The 24,366-nt window shown below is 41.5% G+C and overlaps 1 protein-coding gene across 12 annotated transcripts in view; it reads left to right on the forward strand.

The window, feature by feature from the left end:
* The first annotated feature begins 307 nt into the window (after window positions 1-307).
* rabgap1 (RAB GTPase activating protein 1) overlaps window positions 308-24,366 on the forward strand; it is a 158,455-nt gene continuing 134,396 nt past the window's right edge. For 2 of the 12 annotated variants that reach the window (XM_033048834.1, XM_033048842.1), the window contains exons 1-4: window positions 318-433; window positions 11,136-11,194; window positions 16,393-16,491; window positions 19,871-19,929. The gene's annotated coding sequence lies outside the window, so the exon portion shown is untranslated. Of the gene's footprint in view, window positions 434-11,135; window positions 11,195-16,392; window positions 16,492-19,870; window positions 19,930-24,366 lie in introns of all 12 variants that reach the window. The other 10 variants (XM_033048833.1, XM_033048843.1, XM_033048838.1 and 7 more) reach the window with 9 other exon arrangements.

The following is a 24,366-nucleotide window of genomic DNA, read 5'->3' on the forward strand; positions in this document are numbered from 1 at the left end:
TTCAAACACACGCGGTGCACTGTCCCTTTAAATACAATTACAAGCACTTGCCAAATGGTGTCTTCCCCTTTAAATGAAAGGTTGAAATGAAATGGTCTGAAGAAGGGTCTCGACCCGAAACGTCACCCATTCCTTTTCTTCAGAGATGCTGCCTGTCCCGCTGCATTACTCCAGCTTTTTGTGTCTATCCCCGGTTTAAACCAGCACCTGCAGTTGCTTCCTCCACCTTCAAATGCAAGCACTGGACTAGGGGTGGGTGTCCCTTTAAATGCAAGCACGGCGAGAGTGCGCCTGCGCGGGCGAGGTGATGGCGCATGCGCGCTGCCGGCGGCAGGGCCGGTGTTGACAGCAGCGGCCGAGGGGGAGCGACGCTGCTGCTGCTGCGGGCGGGCGAGCGGCGGCCGGGCTCTCGCCATCGCTTGGCGGTGTCGAGGTGAGGGGAGATAGGAGGGGTGGAGGCGGCGGCGCCGACCTGCGCCTTACGGAGGCTCCGGGCTGGGCTAGGCCGCGGCTGGAGCCCTAATGATCGCGGACGGGGGGCGAGGCTGCGGCCAGGACCTCCCCGGGCCGGGTCGGGGCCGGCGGCTGCAGCCCGGCGTTGGAGGGCCCGGCCCCGAACCCTCCACCCCCCACGACTGCAGCCCCCTCTACAAAAGCCGAGCACCCCAGAATCCTGCACCCCACAGTCTAATGCAAACCTTTAGCGACTATCAGCATGTCCTGCACCGCACAATGCAAGGTCTGCAAAACTCTGCAATCCCCACCTCGCTTTTGTAGGTCCAAAAAACATCTGCCGTTCAACCAGTGTGCAGAAGGCTGGCCCATTGCACGCGAATCCATTTCCTTTAATTGCAAACATTGTTACCTAAACACTACTCTACCAAAGATAGACACAAAATGCGAGAGTAACTCAGCGGGACAGGCAGCATCTCTGAAGAGAAGGAATGGGTGAAGTTTTCCCATTTGTCACCCTTTTCTTCTCTCCTGAGATGCTGCCTCTCCAGCATTATGTGTCTACGGTGTAAACCAATATCTGCAGTTCCTTCCTACACTAACTCTACCATGCACCTGAGCTGCCCGTTGTTGTGCCCGTCTCATTGTTAATCCCTACTGCATATATGATCAGTCATTAGCAGTGGAAAGACACACAATGTTGGAGTAACTCGACGGGTCAGGTAGATTCCCTGAAGAACATGGGCAATGTGACGTTTCAGGTCGGTACCCTTCTCCGGTCAGATGCTGTCTGACCCGCTGAGTTACTCCAGCATTTTGTGTCATTCCTTGGTAAACCAGCCTCTGGAGTTCCTGGTTTCTATATTTTAACAGAGGACTGCGCTGTGCAACTAACGTGTCAAGTGGCGTGCATGTTGTATGATACAATCCTTTATTATTGAAACATTAACAAAAACAACGAGCACCGGAACATACCGTACAGCCTGGGTGTCAACGCTATATTTGTTATTCGGGATACTATTTTATATATATATTTGAAAATATCAAAGCTAAATTTGGCTGAATTCAGATTGTACGGGCCACAATTATGTTTCCAATGCTGTTAATTGTGCCTGTCGTTTTACGTATAATGTTTACTTTGCATTAACTTGAGTCAAATGCCGGCTGTGTTTATTTTGTACATGGATTCTAAATCAGCAGGTGGACTACAGTCCCCAGGATGCTTTGCTGTTCCTCTCTTTAGGCAGAAACTCTATAATTTAGCAAGGAATTAATCGGGGGTTCCTGATCATTCGATGTCGTGAGCATTTCAAGTTTCTCTTTTGATATCGCAGACCTTGCGTGCTGATTTATGTGTAGAGCGTGTGCTTTTGTTTTAACGTTACATCTGCTTCCCTGTTTTGTTTCCTCGACTGTTTCCTATTGGCTTACAGTGACGTAAGGGGCCAGCATTTAATACCTTGGGTTTTAGTATCAATGGAGATGAAAACACACCACGCTACAGCACGCTAGTTATTTGTAATTTGGATTGCTAACGATATATTAAATATGCATTTCAAATACTAAGGTTGCCAGCAGAGGTAAAGGAGGTTTTATTTTTAACCCTGAGAATGCTGGGTGATGTGAAATCAGAGCTTTTTCGTGATCAGTATTAAATACCAGTATTAACAACATGAGGGTGTAGCCTTGTAGCCAGAGTCGTCAGTTGTTTGATTAAGATTATGGGTTTTAAAACGGCGAGGAATGCCAGTAAACAAACATACTGTGACTGGACAATCAAGACAATGTTATCTGCAAATGATACCATTGTAAACTATCCAAACAGTGCGAAAATTCTCAAATATCCATATCTCTGGATATATAGCTATTTTACAATGGCTCTCCTTGCCTTTCTGAACATTATTTACATTTCTCTGCAATTATTTGACGTCTGTGATTTAATCTTGGTCAACATCTAATTGCGTTAAAACATAAAAAGCCTTGTACTTCATGTTCCAGATTTTGCAATTGCTTTTGATAAACAAAGCACAGTCAAATCTTTAGTTTGCATGTAGAGTGGCCTGAAATTCACAGCATATCTGGAGAACGGCACAGTGATTCAGTTAGCAAAGCTGCTACCTCAACTCCAGTAACCTGGGTTCACTCTTAACCTGTCTGTGTGGTGTTTGCACGTTCCCTCTATGGATGTGTGGATTTCCTCCCTCACTTCCAAAATGTGCAGTTTGCTGGGTTAACTGGTGACAGTGAAATGCTCTCAGCACGTAGATAAGTGATAAAATTGGAAAGTCTGGCGAGAATGAAGGTGTAAATGGTGCTTGTTGGTTGGTTTGGACTAGGTGGGCTGAAGGGCCTGTTTCCGTGGTGCTGATGCTTTGACTGAACCAAACCATTTGGAGTAGGATGGGGCCAAAAAACAAGCTAGTCCCCCTCAAATACCTCTAGCCCACATATTTATAAACCGCCCTCCTCCAATAAATTGCAGAGCCATTGATTAGGCTGCATAATGCCTATGCCCATTTGCAGTACGCAAACTACCCACTTGAAACCTGAAATTAAATTGGGTCTCCTACATCTGACATTTAGTGAATAGATAGATCATTGTCCTGAACATTTACTGTTTCCTGCTCCATATATGCTGTCTGGCATGTTGAATATTTCTATTGTTTTTTCAACTTTGTGGAATTTTGCATTTGTGCCTGACTTCCCCGGTTTAACAGTAGCCTGAGCACTATGTCAAGTACATGGGTTTATTGTTTAGAGAATGTGTGGAGTTTCATCTGGTATTGGTTTCTCATTGTCACATGTACTGTGATCAGAGGAAAAGTGGTGCTTGTATGCTATCCAGGCAAATCATACTTTACATGTGTTCAATCAATGCACATATATGTGCAGAAGTTCATGCAACGGCAGTGCAGAATATAGTAATACAGGGTTGTAGTTTAGCAATTACAGAGAAATTACAGATAAAAGAAAGTGTAAGTGCCATAATGAGGTGGGTTAGGAGATTAGGACCACACTCTTACCTTCTGAGAGGGCTGTTCAGTAGTCTGATAGCAGCGGGGAAGAAACTTTTCCTGAATCTGATGGTACGTGCTTTCAAGCTTTTATATTTTCTGCCCGACAGGAGAGGGGAGCATTGTTGGTGATTTTACACCGAGGAACTTGAAAGCCTCTCAACCAACTCCACTTTTGCACCATTGATAGTGACTGGGTTGTGTACACCATCTCATTTCCTGAAGTCAATAACTAGCTTCATTGTCTTGCTGCCATTGAGGCAACGGTTGTTGTCTTGACAACATGTTACTAAGCTTTTTGTCTCCGCCATGTACACTGTCTCATCATTGTTTGAAATCTGGCCTACTGTAATGGCATCAGCTGTAACTTGTAAATGGAATTGGACTAGAATTCTGCTGTACAGCAGTTAGTGTAGAGGGAATATAGCAGGGGACTGCAAATGCATCCTTGCACGGGACTGGTGTTAAGAATTACTGTGGAGGATATATTCTCACCTATCATCATTGACTGGAAAGGCCAAGATGGAGTGCATGTGGAGAGGATGTTTACAATAGTGGGAGAATCTAGGACCAGAGGGCACAGCCTCAGAATAAAAGGGCATACCTTTATAATGGAGATGAGGAGGAATGTCTTTCGCTAGAGGGTGGTGAATCTGTGGAATTCATTGCCCCTGACAGCTGTGGAGGCCAAGTCATGGAGCAGATTTGATGGGTTGAAGGGCCTAATCTTGCTTTTATGTCACGTTTTGAATGGGACTATGGTGTTGATGGTGGTGCTGTAGTCAATAAATAGTTTAGTTTAGACATGCAGCGAGGAAACGGGCTCTTCGGCCTACCGAGTCTGCGCCGACCAGCGATCCTGTACGTTAACACTATCCTACACATACTAAGGACAATATAAAATTGTATCTAGCCAATTAACTTACAAACTGTACATCTTTGGAGCGGGGAGGAAACCGGAGATCCTGAAGAAAACTCACGGGGAGAACGTACAAACTCCGTTCAGACAAGCACCCATAGTCACGATCGAACTTGGGTCTCTGGCGCTGTAAGGCAGCAACTGTGCCGCCCAAATCTGATGTAGATGTCCTTATTATCCAGTGTAGGACCAGGGTGATGCCGTGTATCTGTTTCAGTGGTGGGCAAACTGCAGTGGATCAAGGCTGTCTGGGAGGCTGGAGTTAATGTGCACCATGACCATCCTCTAGAAGCAGTTTATGATGGTGAATGTCAGAGCCACTATCCAGAATTGATCAGAATGTGTTGTTAACTAAGAAAAAATCTGAGCGCTTAAATTTTTTTTAGGTCTTCTTGGTATCAAAAAACAGGAAAATAGAATTGCTGGGGTGGAATAAGTGTTGGATTTAAAAAGCTTTAATTTTGAACCTTAGTGAGAAAAAACAGCTTTGAGGCATGGCTTATGTCAGTGACATCACATACTAAACCTGTTGTACTACTTTTGAGCTGCATTGCGAGTGCAATGCAAGTTTCCATGATCACTTGGTGCTTGTAATTTTTTGTTAATAGTATTTTATCATCTTATGCCAATAAACAGTGTGCTGCAAAATGTTCACCCCTAAATCATTTTAAGTAGCACATTATATTGCTGTTGAAGTTTGACTAAACTCTTGTTTCCAGCATTGTTTATATCTGTACAATGGCATGTGGTGAGTTTTGCATTGTTTTATTAATAATACAGCTGAAGTCATTATCAGCTGTACGCCCTTCAATTTGTGTACTGACACTCCACACGTCTCTTTTAGATCTTATTGCTGATCAAGGAGAAATAAGAAATACTTCAATACTATTGCTCCTCCACTCCTCCCCCACAACATTTGGAAAATGTTTTGTTAACAATTTTGGCACTTAAAATCCCAGCTCTTCAGTGGAAGGTTCAGTGGAAATAGAAGCACATTGCTTTATTAGTTAAACTTTGTGCATAATGTCACAGGTATCAGTGCTCCACTACTGTTGAAGATGGAAGCTGAATGCATTGTCTACAAACTTGAAAATACTGTGTATATTACCAGACAAGTATTAGTAAATAGCTTGTTCATGGGATTTGAAATTGGTTTCGAGCTGGTCATGGTGTGCCATTTTGCTGTGCTCTAGTGTGTATGACATATACCTCCTGTTTCCAGCCTGGGTAATTAGACCACGTGCCATTGACCTGGGACCCAGGGGGCAATACTTTGCTTCCAAACCTGAAAGGAGTGAGTGTGGAAGTACTTGTAGATAGTGGTTTTACCATTTGCCTGTGCTTTGTAGCTGGTGGAAAGGTTTGGCAGACCTTGAAGGTAATGAATCTCCCAGAATACCCAGTTGTGTTGTCCACTTCAGTAACGGTTCAGGTCAGTGATCTTTCATATGACTTTGAGAGGTAACTTAATAATTCAGGTGAATATTAAGGTGAAGGGGGTTAGCAGACTTTTTCGCATGGACTTTGCCTAGAATTTGTCTAATAATGCAAGTGTTAAGTCTCTCCCCAGTCTGGAAGATGTCCGCATCTTGTAGCAAGTGGCCACAACTGCTTTATTATTTGTGGACGTGATTAGAACCGAGTGCTTTGATCATAGCTTTGATTGATACTAGATTAGGTCAATGATTGATGGAACTGAAGGAATGGATTTGCCAATTGAACAAAGCTAGGTCACATAATTGTGGTGGATCCGGTTCTGCTGATGGTTTATAGTGGTTTGCGGATACCTAGTTTTGAGGTGCCAACAATTTCCAGATGTTCCCTGATGTAATATTTTTGTGGGGTGGAGAAGATTGGGAGTCTAGTAATATTTTAAATCATATGTAATATGAAAGGGACACCATTCTTTAATAATTAGTTCCCGAGCTGCTCTTTAGCTGCATTCTCATAAAAGGTGACTACAGGCAAAGAAACCTACTGGTAAATGAATTCCAATGAGTGGTCGGTGCCTGGGAAAAATTCAAATCAAGCAAAACTAGGTTATGCATTTTTAATTAACTTGTAAAGATTACTAATGAATAAAACTGAAGGCAATTTTACAGTACCACTATGGAAAATAGGTTCTCTTTTATAGTTACAAAATGGGTCAATTAATTTTCATTGTATTGAGTGGTTACATGTGCACATTTCCATTAAAAGAAAAATTAGGTTTATTCAGGTATTAAATTCTATTTTCTTTTTTTGCATAGATTAAATGCTATTTTATATTGGAGACACAAGAAGATGCTGGAACCTTGAACAAAACACAAAGTGCTGGAGGAACTCAGTGGGTCAGGTTGAAAAAGGGTCCCAATCCAAAAAAAACATTCTGTCCATTCCAACCGTGGATGCTGCCTGACCCGCTGAGTTCTTCCAGCAGTTTGTGCTTTGCAATTTTATGGTGTTCCCAAATCAAGGAGTAGAGCAGTATTCCTTGATGTACAAGTTGAAAATGTGAGCGTGAACCACTTGCTTTTGTGGACTCAATAATTGAATTGTGTCCCACTCCAGAGATCCAGGCTGATGATCTGTGGAACAGTGCTGGAGGTTCTGCCTTTTCAATGAGTTATTAAACCAAAATTTAACCCCAGAGGCAGATATAAAAAGTTTAATTTAGAGATACTGCATGGAAACAGGCCCCTCTACCGACAGAGACAATGCTGCCCATTCATGTTCTATGCCCATTCTGTGTTCTCCCACTTTCTCTTCACCTCCCTACACACAGGTAATTTACAGAGGCCAATTAATCCATATACCCGCCGTTATAGATTGTGGGATGAAACCAGAGTGGCTGGAGGAAACCCACGTGGTCACAGCGAAAATGCGCAAGCCCCACACAGACAGCACCCCAGGTCAGGATGCAACCCTCTGATGCTGTGAGGCAGCAAGTCCACCAGCTGTGACACGGTGCCACCTAAAAAGAGCAGTTGCGTTCTCTCAGAGATAAGTGACCATGTTTTTCTGTCCATCTATGCCAATATTGAGTTGGTATTTTTGGCACTGGGTTAGTTTAGTTTGGAGATAAGCAGGGAAACGGGCATATTGGCCCACCGAGTCCAGATCGACCATTGACCATCCGTTAACACTAGTTCTATGTTATCCCACTACCCACCCCTTTCACGCTTAGGGTAATTTGCAGGGGCCAATTAACTTACAAACCCACATGTATTTCGGATGTGGGAAGAAACCAGAGCATCTGGTGGAAACCCACGCAATCACTGGGAGAACGTGAAAACTGCACAGACAGCATCAGGATTGAACCCGGGCCTGTGGCACTGAGGCAGCGGCTCTAGCAGTTGCGCCACTGTGCCGCACACAAAGTATACACTAGGCTACTACCTGGGACAAGAGTGTTGTCCTATCACAAACAGCTAATAAAATTAGATCTATATTTGGAGTTGGGAAGAATGTGGTTTTATCTTGGTGTAACATCAGATCCTGGTGGTGCTTGACAGGATGCCTGGTGAGATGTTCCCACGAGTGGGAGAATTTGAATAAGAGATCATAGTTGTAAGGGAAGTGGGTGTCATTTAAAGTCAGCCTCCATGTGGAAACTTCTTGCCAAGGATGATTGAATCCAGGAGGGCTGTGGAGGCTGGATCATTGGCGTAATTTAAAGAAGTGGGTACAATTGTTTGAAAGTTTTATCAAATAGAAAATCTATGGTGAACTGGCACACGAGGGGTTGAGGTCGAGAGAAGATGAAAAGTCAACAGTATTTAATTGTCATATATGCCGACAACGAAACAATGAAATTCTTGCAGTTGCAAAATGGGCCAGCAAAAACCATACGGATACATGACATGTAAGAAACAAAAATGCAATAAATTAATAACCACACTACTAGTGCAAAGAAGCCCTAAGTCCTTAGTGCAACCAAAGACAGTCCATTGAAGTTCATAGTTGCAGTTAGTGTTGGGTAGTGTTCAAGAGCCTGATGTTTGTTGGGAAGAAGCTGTTGTTGAACCCAGCGGTCTTCCGTGATCATATTGATTGGTGGGGCCTGAGGTGCCAAATGCCTATTCCTATTTTATTTTCTTACATTCCTTGGTTTATGTGCAAATTAGCTTCCAGGCATCTCCAATACATTAGCAAATGTATTTCAGAAAGTACCTGTACTATTTCGAAATACTCGGGGTTATGTAGTCTTTTAAATCTGTTACTGTTGATTATTAAGCTAGTTAAAGTGTAATTATTCAGTTGTCTGGTGCTAACTTTAAACAAGTTTGTGTTTGTCAAAACTTGTCTGCTGGTTATACAAGCATCATCTGACTCAACGTCTCCCACTCCCACTAAAGTTCCAGTGTTGGTTTCTATCAAAACTGGAACTACAGGTTTATTGAAAGGTTTTAAAATTTGTCTGATGAGCAGAAGTGATTTGGGTTTTCTAAAATTCTCAAACTTTTTGAAGTGTTAGTGATCACTGCAATCGAAAAATAAAAAGCAACCTTGACACGGGATTTTTTTGTCGCTAAAATATATTGCAGTAGTAACTCAGTGTGTTGGGCAGCATATGTAGAGGGAATGTATATAGGGCTGTGGTGTCAGTCGGAGCAATTTTGGTGCTGTCGGAGTAGGTAAAAAAGTTCCGACTCTGACCTCAACATAAATTTCAGAGACTACGTAAGTCGGAAATACTCCCGTATGATGAAGTCAGATTTTGCAAAATATTTACATAAAATTGAACAGTCGAGAGCAACACGTTCCTGTTTAACGTGCAAAGGCAGCCTTTTGATGTTAAACTAATGGAATTTAAGCAACATTTTCTTGGTGGATTAAAAGAAGTAGAGAAATATGATACAATTATACAATTTATTTGTTGTCATTTGAACCTCATTGAGGTTCAAACGAAATTTGGTTTCTGCAGTCATACACACAAGTAGAAGAACCAAGACACAATACAATTTACACATCCATCACGGCGAATCTCCTCCTCGCTGTGATGGAAGGTAAAGTCTTATCTCTCCCCTGCACTGCCCATTCTCCTCCCGATGTCAAAGTCAAAGCCCTCGGCGGGCGATGGTGAATAAGTCCCGCGGCCATTAAAGCCGCGCCGGGCGATGCAAGGCCACGCTCCGGGTCTTGGTGTTGGAGCGCCCGGCGGGCGCTAGTAAGTCCCGCGGCCATTTAAAGTCGCGCCGGGCGATGTAAGGCCCCGCTCCAGGTCATCCTCAACCCCGCAACTCGGGCGGGAGAAGTCGCCGTTGCGGAAGCCCCGAAAAGCGGTCTCCCACCAGGGACCCGCGGGCTCCCGGTGTTACTGTCCACCAGACCTGCGGCTGGAGCCTCCGAATCTCCGGGGTCGGGCCGCAGCAGCACGCTACCACAGCTCCTCCCACTCCGACCTCGGCCAGCTCCGCGATGGTAAGTAAGTCCGCAGGCACCGCGACTGGAGCCCCCAGGTCGTTCCGGTTGGAGGCCGCCCACGGTGCTAGGCCCCAACGACAACGGAGACCTGACAGAGAAAAGGTCGGGTTCTCCGTACAGGGAAAATATTTTAAAAGTTTCCTCACCCCCCGCCCCCCACATACCCAGTTAAAAAAACCACTATAAATTACATTCAAACGAGACAAAAAATTTTTTTTAAAAGACAGACGGACTGCAGAGGCTCATCTAAACTTAGTACAAGAAGTCATCCTTGCTTATCCAGAAATAGTAAAATTTGCAGCTATGACAGTAACAGCCATACCATCCACACACGTCAGCGTGGAGAGACTGTTCTCCCCACTGAAAATAATTAAATCAGATTTAAAGGCTTCAATGAAAGAGGATCTGACAGAAGCAATTCTGTTCCTAAGGATAAGTTATTAATACATTTTAGGTATGTACTTTTGTTGCAAACTTAATTACCTATGTGTTTAGGTTTAATTTCTATTGCACTTGAGATTTTTTTTGTCATAATTTAGCCAACTACCTCATACCTGTGGCCTTAGTTTCATACATTTTGGAGTACTGCGTTTATAATTTTTATTCAATTGAATGGAATTTTAATGTTGTCATAGTCCTATATGTATTTTCTTTCTTCTTTTAGCATAATGAATTATGGGTTTTTTTCAAGAATATACAATAAAAGAGCCACAATAGCATAGCTACAACCATGAGACTCAAAACTTTGCAGTTCTTATGAAATGCCATCAGTGTAATGTCATCAAAGCAGATTTACAATTATTATATCTCGGAGTCGGATATACAAGAAATCAAGGAGTTGGAGTCGGGTGCTTTGGGTATCGACTCCACAGCCCTGAATGTATGTGACATTTCGGACTGGTTGTAGTAGATAGGAAAAAGCTGGAAATGAAGAGCAGAATAAAGCCTGGCAAGTGATAGGTGGATACAGATGAGGAGGGATTGATTGGCAGAGGAGTGGAGCAAGTGACAACGGCTAGAGATGAAAAGAAGACAAAAGGGTGTCGGACAAGGAGAGAATGGGAGTGAATTGTAGGTGGAAGGAGATGGGACCGGGTAAAGAGGGGCCGGATAGTGAGAGATATGAGTGCGCACCAAGGTGGGGTGAAGTTGGAGAAGATGGGGCACAGGAAACTGAGAGGGGGATGGGGGAGTTGTTACTTAAAATTGTAGTGTTCATATTGTTGGGTTATAAGTTACGCAAGCAGAATAGGTATGAGGTTCGGTTCCTCCAGTTTACATGTTTTTGGGGGGCTATCGTTTCCGATGTTGACAATTTATATATACTATTTTTGTTTTCTCAGAGGTCACAAATTTTGGAGAACATGGGTTTAATGAGAGGGAGGACCTAAATGAAATCAAGGTTAGTAGGAAAATGATTTAGGGGAACTTGAAGTGATTATAGACTGATAAATCTCCATGGCTTCTAGTGTACTTGAAGTGACTCTGGAAATGGTGGATGTATTTGAGGTCATTTTCCTACATTATTTAAATTTTGGAACAGTGCGATCTTGCTATTTAAAAAAATGGGGGATTAATGGTAAGAACTTTGAATTTTACCATTTTAAGTAACACAACCTCTCCCCCTCTCTCTTTCCTCTGCCCCGACCCGACCCCCATGCCCCATTCCTTTCCACCTATATCCCTCCTCTCTGGCTTTACGCTCCACTCCCCCCTGTTTTTTATGACACTTTTTCTCTCCTCTTCAACTTTTGTCTGTGTCCACCCATTTGCCAATGAGACCCCCCTCACTTTGTATCCACTATCTCTTACCAGGTTGCTCAGCACTTTTAACTCTCCCTCCCATTCCCACACTGGCCTTTCTGTCCTGGGCCTCCTCTATTGGCAGAGAGGCCCAGCGCAAATTGGAGGAATAACGCCTCATATTTTGCTTGGGTAGCTTACACCACAGTGGTATGAACATTAACTTCTAGCCCTTGCTTTCCCTCTCTCTCCATTCCCTCCCCTTCCCAGTTTTCCTACCAGTCTTACTATCTCCGACTACATTTTATCTCTGTACCGCCCACTCCCCTGACATCAGTCTGAAGAAGGGTTTCAACCCGAAACATCACCCATTCCTTCTCTCCAGAGATGCTGCCTAACCCACAGAGTTACTCCCACATTTTTGTCTATCTTCTATTTCTTACCAGGCTTTGTCCCGCCTCTGCCTCTTTTCCAGCTCTCGACTGTCCCCGCTACAGTCAGTCAGAAGAAGGGTCTCGACTCAAAAAGTAACTTGTCCATTCCACCCACACAAGCTACCTGACCTGTGGAGTTACTCCAGCACTTTGTTTTACATGGGGAATTCTCGACTGGTTAGCCAGATGTCCACAGTGGGGAAGTAGCTAAAGTGCATTATAGAAGATCTAATAGCAGTGCACTTGGTGAAGAGTGACAAAGTCAGCATGGTTTTTGTAAAGGGAAATCAAGCTTGATGAATCAACTGAACCTAATGAGGATTGAATTAACCACGTAGATGAGGGAAAAGTAGAAACAAAGAGGGTTAACGCATGGTCATAGAGCCGGGTCCTGGCCCATCCTTTTTCTCCAGAGTTGCTGCCTGAGCCACAGAGCTACTCCAGCACTATGTATATATCTATAGATGAGGGAAAAGCACTGAATGTGCTGTGTTGGTCTTCCAGAAGGTGTTCAGTTCAGATTCATATTAGTTTATTGTCATATAAGCCAGGATGCATGAAATACCTTGTTTACATGAAGTTAATGCTGCTGCTCGCCTTTTAACTGGAACACGTAAGAGGGAGCACATAACGCCTATTCTGGCCTCCCTCCACTGGCTGCCTGTGTACTTTAGAGTTCATTTTAAGATTATTTTATTTGTTTTTAAATCTTTAAATGGTCTCGCCCCGCCTTACCTCTCTGAGCTGCTTCATCCCGACGCTCCTGCTCGGTGCCTCAGGTCAGCTGATCAGCTGGAGGTACCGAGGTCTAAGCAGAAGCTCAGAGGGGATAGAGCCTTCTCTGTTGCTGCTCCGACATTATGGAACACTCTACCTTTGCACATTAGACAGGCCCCTTCACTGTCCATTTTCAAAACTAGTCTTAAAACCCTTTTCTATTCCTTGGCTTTCGACCCTGCATGAGACTTTGCTCCTGTTTTAATGTTTCTATTGTTTTTTATTGTTTTTACTGTCTTTTAATGTTTTTATTGTTTTGTTTTATGTTTATGATTAGTCATGTACAGCACTTTGTTGCAACAGTGGTTGTTTTTAAAGTGCTCTATAAATAAAGTTCAGTTCAGTTCATAGTAACGATAAATGCAATAAATACGACAAATGCAAAACAGCAGGGTGGTGCAATCTGAAGTAGTGCAAAGCGAAATAACCAAATGAGGTGGAGTTAAGAGTGAGATTATGTGGCAGCATCACTGGGAAGAGAGAGTGGGAGGTGATTGGTTCAGGAGTCTGATAGCCATAGAGAAAAGCTGTTCTTAAGTCTGGATGTCTGAGCTTTCAAGATCCCGTATCTTCTTCAAGCAGATAGAAGAGAGAAAAGGGAATGGCCAGCGTTACAGGCATCCTTGATGATACTTTCAGCCGCCTTGATGCAATGCAGTATAAAGGTGGATTGGATGGAAGGAAATTATAATCCAGTGACGCACTGAGCGGTTCACCACTCTCTGCTGGTTCAGGCAGTCATAGTCATACAGCGCGGAAACAGGCCCTTCGGACCAACTTTCCCAAACCGACCAACATGTCCTATCTACACTACTCCCACCTGCCTGCATTTGGCCCATATCCCTCTAAACCTGTCCTATCCATTTATCTGTCTACTTGTTTCTTAAAAGTTGTGATGGTCCCGGCCCCAACTCTGGCAAGTCCTGGTACCTACTCTGGCAGCTCGTTCCATACACCCTCCATCCTTTGTGTGAAAAAGTTACACCTCAGATTCCTATTAAATCTTTCCCTCTTCACTTTAAACCTCTGTCCTCTGGTTCTCGATTCCCTTACTCTGGGCAAGAGAGAGTGTACCCGATCTACTCCTGTTGTGGTTTTATACACTTCTAGAAGATTACCCCTCATCCTTCTGCACTCCAAGAAATAGAGTTCAACCTTGTAAATGTTCCTGGTATCCTTTCCAATTTGACATCACCTGCCCTATAATAACAAGACTTTTTCTGTGTGTCGGCGGTGACCAGTGGAAGATCACAGGGTGGAGTGCAGGGACTCCCAACTATTCACAATATAGATTTGATTCAAATGGGGGAATTAAATGGAGTATCTACAAGTTTATAGATGAGACAAAGCTATGTTTGGATAGACCATGGAACAATATAGTACAGGGAACAAGCCCTTTAGCCCACAATGTCTGTGCCAAACGTAATGCAAACTAATCTCCTTGGCTTGCACAAGATCCGTATCTCTCCATTCCCTGTATATCCATGTGCCTGTCTTAAAGCCTTTTAAACTTCACTGTCGTATCCACCCCACCACCACCCTTGAGTGCATTCCAGGCACCCACCATGCTCTGTAAGGGAATTGGCCAAATATACACTAGATGCAGCATAGTGCGGATAAAATGTGAGATTATTTCCTTGGTGGCAAAAACAGGAAAGCAGATTATTATCTGAACAGTGGATTAGGGAAAGGGGAAGTTGATGAAAGTCATTGTGCAGGTGAAGCAAGCAATTAGGAAGGCATGTTTGCATGTATTTTCAAAAGGTTTTAGTAGATCAGCAAGGATATATTCCTATCCTTGTATACAGCATAAGTAAAACAATTGCTTGAGTGTATTGTGCCGTTTTGGTCTCCTTAACTGAAGAGATGTTCTTGTGGGGGGGGGGGGGGGGGTGCATTGGAGGCTCACCAGCCAGAAGTCAGTAATGTCAGGATTTATAATGGGTGAGTGGGTTAAGAAGAGTTGAGAAGAATGAGTGCGATTCCCAAAAGCCTGCGATTAGATGTAGGAAACATATTCCAGATTACAGGGAAGGTGCTCGGGATGTGGGATCAGTCTTAAGAAAAGGGAGTTAGCCAATTTAGACTGAGATGAAAGATTCTTCTCCAGGAGATTGGTGAACCTGTGAAATTATCTGCACAGGAAGCAATATTATTAAATGTACTCTAAAAAGAGTTGGTAATAGTGAGCTAATGCGATCAGGGTGTATGGGGAGAAAGCTGAATTAGGATGATTAGCCGTGATCATGTTGAATGGGAAGCTGGCTCTCTAAGGACTCAATGACCAACTGTGTGCACGTGTACGGCTGTATGTATATATATATTCATGGTTAATCTTGCAGTGAGTTATCCTGGATTATATACAAGTTCTAGACATTTATTGGTGGGATGTTCAGTTGTGGAGGGTTTTTTTCAGTATTTGAAAAGTGATTAATTGGGCAAAAATTGAAGAATTTTTATATTTTTTTTTTATTTTTTTTTTTATTTTTTTTTATTTATTTATTTATTAGAAGTAGACATATTATACAATGTAATTACATATTATAGTAGAAAAAAAACTTTTCATATACATCAGTCATACATTATTAAAATTTTCCGTTATCAATTACTTCTGCTTCTAGTATTTTTATTTTTTATAGAAAGCGAGAAAAAGAGAGGGTAGAAAGTTACAAATAAAAGAGGAAGCAAAAAAAAAAAAAAAAAAAAAAAAAAAAAAAAAAAAAAAAAACACAACAGAAAAACAAGGAAGGTGGAATGGGTTACCTGTGATACATCAATGGAGATAGGTTCGTAGGTTATAAAGTATAGAGTATAGTTTTTCATCTGTTCCTGAGTTCAAGTTTCAGCTGGGTCCTCGTGCTGTGCCAGTCTATCCCTTCAGATAGTTAATGAATGGAGCCCAAATTTTATGGAAAAGATCTTGTTTGTCCATTAAGACAAGTCTAATTCTTTCTAAGTATAGGGTCTCCGACATTTCCGTAATCCACATTTTGATTGTGGGGGTTTGAATTTTTATATTTAAAAGGGTGAATTTTATATTTGTGCAATCAAAGCATGTCACTTTTTATGAAATCAAATTGTAGGAAACAGATTTGTTTTCAGACCAGAAATGTTCATGAAAATTAAATCTCATGGAAGTGGAATTGTGAAATAAATATTCTTCAGCAATGGACGCCTGTATCTCTTTCATGAAGGCAGTGTAGTTTTGAAAAGTTGCAAGTGTTTTTTAGAACCAAGCTTTATTCTGTTAGAATAAAGTGTGCCAGACCTCCCTCCATTCCATGCTTCATTTCCGTAATATCCTCCGCTATATGACCCTCTGAAATATTACATCCCCCAATTCTTTCCTCTTGATCATCCTCAAAGTGTAATTGCTTCATCACTGTCCAGTGTTGTGAGATGCTTTACTGTGTCACATGTGCAATATAAACACAGTAGTGTGCATCCATTCTTCCTGTAAGAATATGAACAGTGGAGTTTAATACGTGACAAAAAAGGATTGTCCCAATTGTCTATTGGATTGTGATCAGAAAAAAAGAAATTCTAGCTGTTGTAAATGGAGCTTCCCAGGGTTTGGAATTTCAAAGCTAATTGTGCTTCACCCACTAAGGGCAAACCCCAGAAATTGTTCTCTCTAATCCTGCAGGGTTCCATATTGCAGTTTGTGTTTATCGATTACTGGAGGAGTGATGGGAGATACAAGGGGGAAAGGACAGTTCAACTATAAATAACTGTAAGAGTTGAGGTGAGTCTAATTGCACTTATTCTAAAAATGCTAGTCTGAGATATTCACCTAATGTGTAATATCAGTTGTGTTATAGAATGTAGAACATTATAACTCAAGAACAGGCCTTTTAGTCCGCAATGTGCATGCAGAACATGATGCCAAGATAAACTAATCTCCTCTGTCTGCGTGTGATCCATATCCTTCTACTCCCTGCATATTTATGTCTCTCCCACTCTCTCTCACCCGGCACTGCATTCCAGGCATTGAGCCCACTGTAAAGAAAATAACCCCTTCTGCCTCCTGTAAACTATGCCATGCATCTTTAAGCTATGCCTTCTGGTGTTTGAAATTTCCACCTTGGAAAAAAAAATTCTACTTTAGCTATGCTTCCCATAATTTTATATGATGCTTCAGAAAAAATAATCCAAGTTTCCAAGACTGAAATCCAATCCAAGACTGAAAAATCTCTCTTTCCTGCTTTATCTCCCTGCACTTCTGTACAAAGTTTCTCTCAGTTATTTTTAAGTATTTGGGATATCAGCCATCAATATTTTAATTGCCTCTTTCAAATGGAAATCACGTTTAATAATCTGTTCTCTGACCCGCTACATAGTGTCTGACCTAATCAGAATTAAATTGTTCATTGGTTCTTCTATGCAGATCGCTATTTTCCTGTGTCAGATTGGGCCATTAAACTGATTTAACTCGCAGCTTGTTCGCACCATTATTAAGGTTGCAGAGTAACTAACTTTATGGTGTAACTATTTACTTGTCTTGCAGATTATCATCAGTTGGTTTAACAACAAAGTCTTTCTAGTAGCTTATAATGATATTGTTTAAAGATAGTAATACTTCGCATGTTCTTGAACGGGGAAATTTGAACGTTGGTTTTTAATAGGCAAAACTGTGCCGCATATTTGAGGAGCAAAGGAAGTCCAGAACACCCAAGGCAAGGTTGGAGGAACATGAAGGTTCTGTTATGGGGCTTGGGGAGATGATGGAGATGGGGAAATCTGAGTTTGCAAAATGATTTGAGCACATGGTGTTTGTATGTTCTCCCCGTGACCACGTGGGATTTCTCCGGGTGTTCCAGTTTCCTTCAACACTCCAAAGATGTACAGGTTTGTAGGTTAATTGGCTTTGGTAAAAAATGTAAATTGCCCCGAGTGTGCAGGAAAGTGCTGGGTACAGGGATCGCTGGTCGACATGAACTCAGTGGGCCGAAGGGCCTGTTTCTGCACTGAATCTCTAAACTAAACAAGGAAGTGATATTCAAAATTGATGGTAAATATTCCAACAGCCGAAAGTAGGTCAGCATGCACGTGGATGGGTGAATGTAAACATGCATGGAGTTAGGGCAGATGCAGCAGGATTGAATTGGTGCGTTAAAAATCCATTTGGGAAAACATTACAGTACCTCTTGATGGGTGATAAAAGTATGAATTAGGCCTTTGGAAGCAGATGGTCTGAAATGGGGGCAAGAGATTCCATACCTCTAAACTAAACTACTATTGATCTGAAGTTAGAAGCGATTGTAGTACAGAAGATTTGGGGGTCATATAATCCATGGGAACTGTAGAATTATAGAATTGTTTTGGTGCAGGAAGAGTCATTTGGACTATCTACACAATCATTTTCCCATAGCCTTGCAAATTATTGTCTCATGATCTTTTGAAGGCTTTGATTATTTTTCCATAGGGAATTCCAGATCATGATACCCAATTTTGTCTTTAAATAAAGGGGCTTGGGATTGGCATTCAAGCTGCAAATGGCCAGCAGGGGGTGTTGATTGTACAGGTCATAGAGTGATACAGTGTGGACACAGGCCCTTCGGCCCAACTTGCCCGCACCGGCCAACATGTCCCAGCCACACTAGTCCCACCTGCCTGCGCTTGGTCCATATCCCTCCAAACTTGTCCTATCCATGTACAATTGATGACTTTAGACGGAAAAGCCGAGGATCCAGTTCAGATATAGGCACAGACAGGATCTTGAAGTTGTTGATTCTCTCCACAGCCACTCCGTCATGAAGATAGGTTTGTGGATCCTCAGCTATTCCATCTAAAGTCACCAATTAGCTACTTGATCTTGCTGACATTGAGAGCAAAATTATTCAGGCACCATTCAATCAGATTTTCAATCTCCTTCCTACACTCAGCATTAGCCACTAATCCTCCAGCAATGGTGCTATCACGGCAAATTTAAAGATGATATTGGAACGGTGTCAGGCTACACATTCAGAATCATGAGTGTTTAATTGTCATATTTACCAAAAACGAAACAATTACATTTTTGTTTGTTATAACGTGTATTTCCAATCTACAAATTGGATATAATGCAGTTGATGAATTAGGGAATGCTTTAAATTATGCAGCATGAATTGGTTTTAATGTATTTTAGATCAGGAGCTACAGAACCACTTAGAATTTACTTTAAGAGTTGACAAGTGGGGAAAAAAAACTGTCTTGCAAAAAATAAACAGTTTCACACACCTTTATCTCTTAAGAACATTTGTTTATTTTAGGGCAGGTGCCATTGAAATTAGAATTATACAGCACAGAAACTGACCCTTTGGTCCAACTCGTTCATGCCGCCATCTACGCCTCCCATTTTCTGCATTTGACCAGTACTTCCAAATGTCTTTTAAATTCTGTTATAGTACCTGCTTCAACTGCTTCCTCTGGCAGCTTACTCGATACAGCCACCGCCGCTGGGTGGAAAAAGTTGCCCCTCAAGTTTGTACAAAATCTTTCCACTCTCACCTTAAACCTATCCCGCTGGTTCTTGATTCCCCAACACTGGGGGGAAAAAGACAGCATTTACCCTATCCAAGTTTAGTTTAGAGTTACAATGCGGAAACAGGCCCTTCGGCCCACTGGGTCCGCACCGACCTGCAATCCCCATCACGCGCGCGCACACGCACACACCTTACATGCGCGCACACACACACACCTGTACGTCTTTGGAATGTGGGAGGAAACCAAAGATCTCGGAGAAAACCCGCGCGGCTCACGGGGAGAATGTACAAACTCCGTACAGACAGCACCCACAGTCGGGATAAATCCTGGGTCTCTGGCGCTGCAAGCGCTGTAAGGCAGCAACTCTACCCCCTACGTCGTCGTGCTGCCCATGTCTGTCATGATTTCGTACACGTCTGTAATATCACCTGTCATTCTCCTACGTTTCAAGGAATAAAGTCCTAGGCTGCCCAACTTCTCCCTATAACCCAGTCCTTCAAGTCCTGGCAACATCCTCGTAAATCTTTTCTGCACTCTTCCCAACTTAAAGGCATCTTTCATATAGCAGGGTGACCAAAATTGAACACAAATAGACAAGCAATTGCTTCTATTACCACTTTTGCATTGATACTTTAACATTTAGTATTTTTAGCTTACAGTTCCAAAAATAGGCTTAAAGCTATTAAAAAGATCTTTATTTTTGGAAACCCTGCGGGAGGTAAGATTGTTATTGAGAGTCTGAAAGTCTCTAGTCCCTAACCCTCTTTCCCCCACTGACAATTGCTTTTTTTCCTAAAGCAATTTTCTATAACAAGGTTTCTTAATAGAACTTATCATGTTACAGAAGAACCACTTGTACTTGGGCATCACTCTTGTTCCTCTGAGGCTGTGTGTTATTCCGAATGCCTTTCTGTCCAGGAACTCCCTGCTAAAACAAAGTTTGGGGTTACTATGGGTGGTTTGCCTTGATAAATAATTTGCTAAATTTGATGGTCTGTGGTGTTGGGATAATTTTTTCGTTGATGTGGAATGCAATATTTAGTCTGTGGCTTGCATTAATGAATATCTTGTGTAGAAGCGCATTTAACTTTGACATTTCAAGTTTATCAAACTGGCACAGTTCCTGCTCTTCCTGCTCTTTCCAATCCATCTTCACCATCTCTTTGCATAGTACATCATTATAATATCCTGGATATAGTATTAACGTTATTTAAAAATAGCTTGTATTAATACAGGTGCCAGGGTTGGTAACGGGGAGAAGGCAGGAGAATTGAGTTAGGAGGAAGAGATAGATCAGCCTTGATTGAATGGTGGAGTAGATTTGATGGGCCAAATGGCCTAATTCTGCTCCCATCATTATGAACATGAAATAGAGTTAATGTTTCAGGTCTATGACTTTTCATCAGGTCACTGATCTGGAATGTCACTTTTCTTTCCGATTATGCAGAGTCTGTGGGTTAATTTATACTTTCCTTTCCAACCAGATTTGTGAAATTTCAGCTGTAATGTGTTCAGATTTATGCTGGTGCGGATAACACCTTATGCAGATTATGAATTTGAGCTGCCAGTCTTTAATTTGTGGACTTGTAAATGAGCATTTTAAAGTCATGTGTGCAAAGAAAATTAAAAGAATTGGGTTGCTAATGAAGTTTGCTATTTTTGTTTGCATTGGGAATTAAGATGCACTATGTCTGAACTGCTCATGTTTGTATGGAGTTTTGTTGATTTTCACCAATGGCATTTTATACTTTGGTTGGTATTGTTTAGATCCTGCATAATAAACCACGGAACAATAGTTTAAAGAAAGCCCTTGTGTTTGTTTGACAATTTTGCAAAACTGTGGAGGAAGCTCTGACAGTGGTGGTGACCCTTTTGATCCGGTTTAGTATTGTAGAGCACAATGGGCTGTAGTTTATAATGTGAAAAATATGTGATATGGATGACGGATAACAATTGGACCTTTATGGCTGATTATGGCCATATTCTCGCTTTTGCTATTTCTTTTTACGATTGTGCAAAATGTGACAAAAAATTATTGAGCAACTAACATCTAAGTACAATTGATTAACGACTATTAATAACTATCGACTTATGACTGACAGCCCCCCCGGGTTACAAAATATCTGACTTACTGGCACCTTGTACATACGACCGAACACGATGGATGGGGATTAATTTGTTGGCTTCTGCTAGGCCCCAGCCATCTTCCTTCACCCCTCATGTACCCCCCCCCCCCCCCTCCCATTGTTGGAACCACAACAATTGGGGGCTGAGTTGGGCTGAGCAAAGCTGGGAGTGCTCAGCAGAATCACTCACTTGCTCTCTGAATTAGTGAGGCTAGCTGGCAGCCCCTCTTCTCGCACCTGCTCGCTCACCCATCACAGTGATTCTCCCACACACACGCTTGTTCATTTTTGACTTGAAAACAGGTTTAGGTGTGGAATCCTGTCATGTGGCACTGGAGGTTTTTATTGGAGTTACCCAGGACTGGGGATTGTTGCTGCAACATCTGAGCATTTGAATGTGGACTTGATATTGTGAATGCCGTGTTGAAATTTCAAAGACAAAAGGCTGTGCATGGCTCTTTTCATGTTGACATGGACGCGAGTACTTCAGAACATATTTGTAGGCATTTGGGAATCTTACAAGAAGTACAGTTTAGCACAAGATCAATGAACGTGATTTGTTCCTTTATTTCCATTTGTATATAATTAAGTTGTTTCCAAATGATGTTGACGCTTCTTTAGAAGAGCCATTAACTAACAGGTTCTCACTTTTGCCATTTCTTTTTACGATTGTGAAAAATGTGACAACAATTATTGAGCAACTAACCTCCAAGTACAATACTATTTTGTCTCATTATATTTGGCAATTTCTCCCATGTTGTTAATCACTTGTTCAAGAGGGCCATTATTACAAGGCAAAAGGGAGTATATTTCGACTAAATGACAGTCATATTTGTAAACTTGTTTGAGTTTTATTCTGCCAACATCTTATGCTCTCCAAACTGGTAAACACAAGGTTGTTATTGACTGGTAGAACCTCTATTTCCAAGAGAATTTACTGAATGATCTAGCAATACTAAATAAAGCACAGATTAATTTAATGTGCAAGAGGAATCCAGCTTTCAAACGTTACTCTAAAAGTTCCAAGCTGATATCTACATAGAATGCATGATAGCAAGTTTCCCGAGCCCTGGTGCATGCCAAATGTAAGCTGACTCTTGGGCGTGGCACTGATTATGGCATCAATTGGTACCACATGAAATATGAAACTTAGGCTTTAGCTCTCGGTTCATGTGATGTAAAAATTGTCAAGTCATTCAAGGATTTAATTGGTACTTTGACATGACTTAATCCCATAAATGAAACTTCTATTGAAAATATATAAGATAGAAACAGTGAAAAGGCATTTTGGTGGCACAGTTACCAACAAGAATTAACTGCTGCATTTACATTTGCTTTTTGCATGGTCTAAACTCTGTGTAGATCAGTTGCTCCATTTGATGACCACACTTCAAAGGAATTTATTGACTGAGTATTTGTCCCTATGGCAAGACTGACTTTAAATTCTATTTTTTTTTTCTTCAAATTTTCACAATTTGATAGATGATGTCTGAATCATTGGTGTCATAGCAATACAAGCTTTTATTTATCTTGGATATTTGTTAGTACATCGACTGAGCAAAAGAGATGGGGTGATTTGTGGGAGCTTTGGGATGTTAGCTTCTTGCAGTGAAAACTAATGGCTAACGCACATTGTAGTATTGTGTACTATAATATGGTTGTTTATCTTTGTAACTGTATAATCAAATCAGTGATGTACATTATATTCAATTCAACTTTAATGTCATTGCACAAATACTGAGTATCGGTACAACGAAATGCAGTTTTGCGTCAGTCCGTAGTAGTGCAATATAGAAATTTATTAATAGTGCTTATCAAATTTACAGGCTGCGTGAGGTAGTGGATATGCTTCTGAATTACTTAGATCTATGTGCGTGTAAAAGCTCAGTGCTTTGACAATGTGTGTACTGTATATACTCCAGTAATCATCTGAAATTGTGTGAAAGCTAAAGGCCAGTTACTGTCTATATGATATGTTGTTCAAGAAGGAACTGCAGATGCTGGAAGATCGAAGGTACACAAAATTGCTGGAGAAACTCAGCGGGTGCAGCTCCATAGATGCTGCTGCACCCGCTGAGTTTCTCCAGCAATTTTGTGTACCTACTTTCTATATGATAGTTGCTCAGTAGAAACAATCTGAGTGAGATGGTGAGTGACTAACAGTTTGGGTGTGTAAATCCTTGGTGGTTAGAATATGTGTGATAAATCTTGTAATTAGTCAATGCCACATTTAAAAAAAAAAAATACTTTTTCATGATTTTGCACTTTAATCAGCAGACATACCTTACATAAAAGATTAGAATTTTGTGATAGATGATAACCATTTTAGCCAAACAGCCCCCTTTCCCCCCCACTTACCAACCTTTCAAGATCCTTGATTCTTGCTAATAAACCATTTTGCTATTCTTATTATCATTTAGATTAGAAAAATGTAGAGTTCCATGGCCCTTAGTTATGATTTAATAATCTAAAATGTGTCCTTTGGTGATAAAGCCCTTCCCAAGATCAGTTTATCAACTACATTGGCATGGATCGATTTTTTTTCCTTTTGCCTATTTATTTCATTATTTTGAGAGCCACAGTTAGATAATTTGTAGTCCCATTTCAACAGAATCGAGGCTATGTCCTCAATCATTGCATGCAACAAATTTATAAATTGGGGATCTTTGTCATTATTCATCTCCCTAGTCTTTCAAAATTCCAGAGTATAAAGTGTACACATATGCTTTATACTCTGGTATTTTCCCTGCAGTCATACATCCAGAACACACCACATTCTTCCTCTGATACGATCTTAACCATTTTCATTTCTCCTTTGAACTGCAATTGTACTCTGTGTAGCTGCAATTATTTTTAAAAAAAAGAACTAATTATTTATTCTGTATTAAAAAGCATGGAGTACAAATGTGGGGACATTTGCAATGTTGCATGCATTCTATCTCCAAAAAATCCATAATGTCGCTTTCTGTTATATCCATACTAATCATTGAATTGTATGTGCTTTTTATTGACCAAATTATCTCAGAGTA

Source organism: Amblyraja radiata, chromosome 32 (genome assembly GCF_010909765.2).
Source record: "Amblyraja radiata isolate CabotCenter1 chromosome 32, sAmbRad1.1.pri, whole genome shotgun sequence".
NCBI lineage: Eukaryota > Metazoa > Chordata > Chondrichthyes > Rajiformes > Rajidae > Amblyraja > Amblyraja radiata.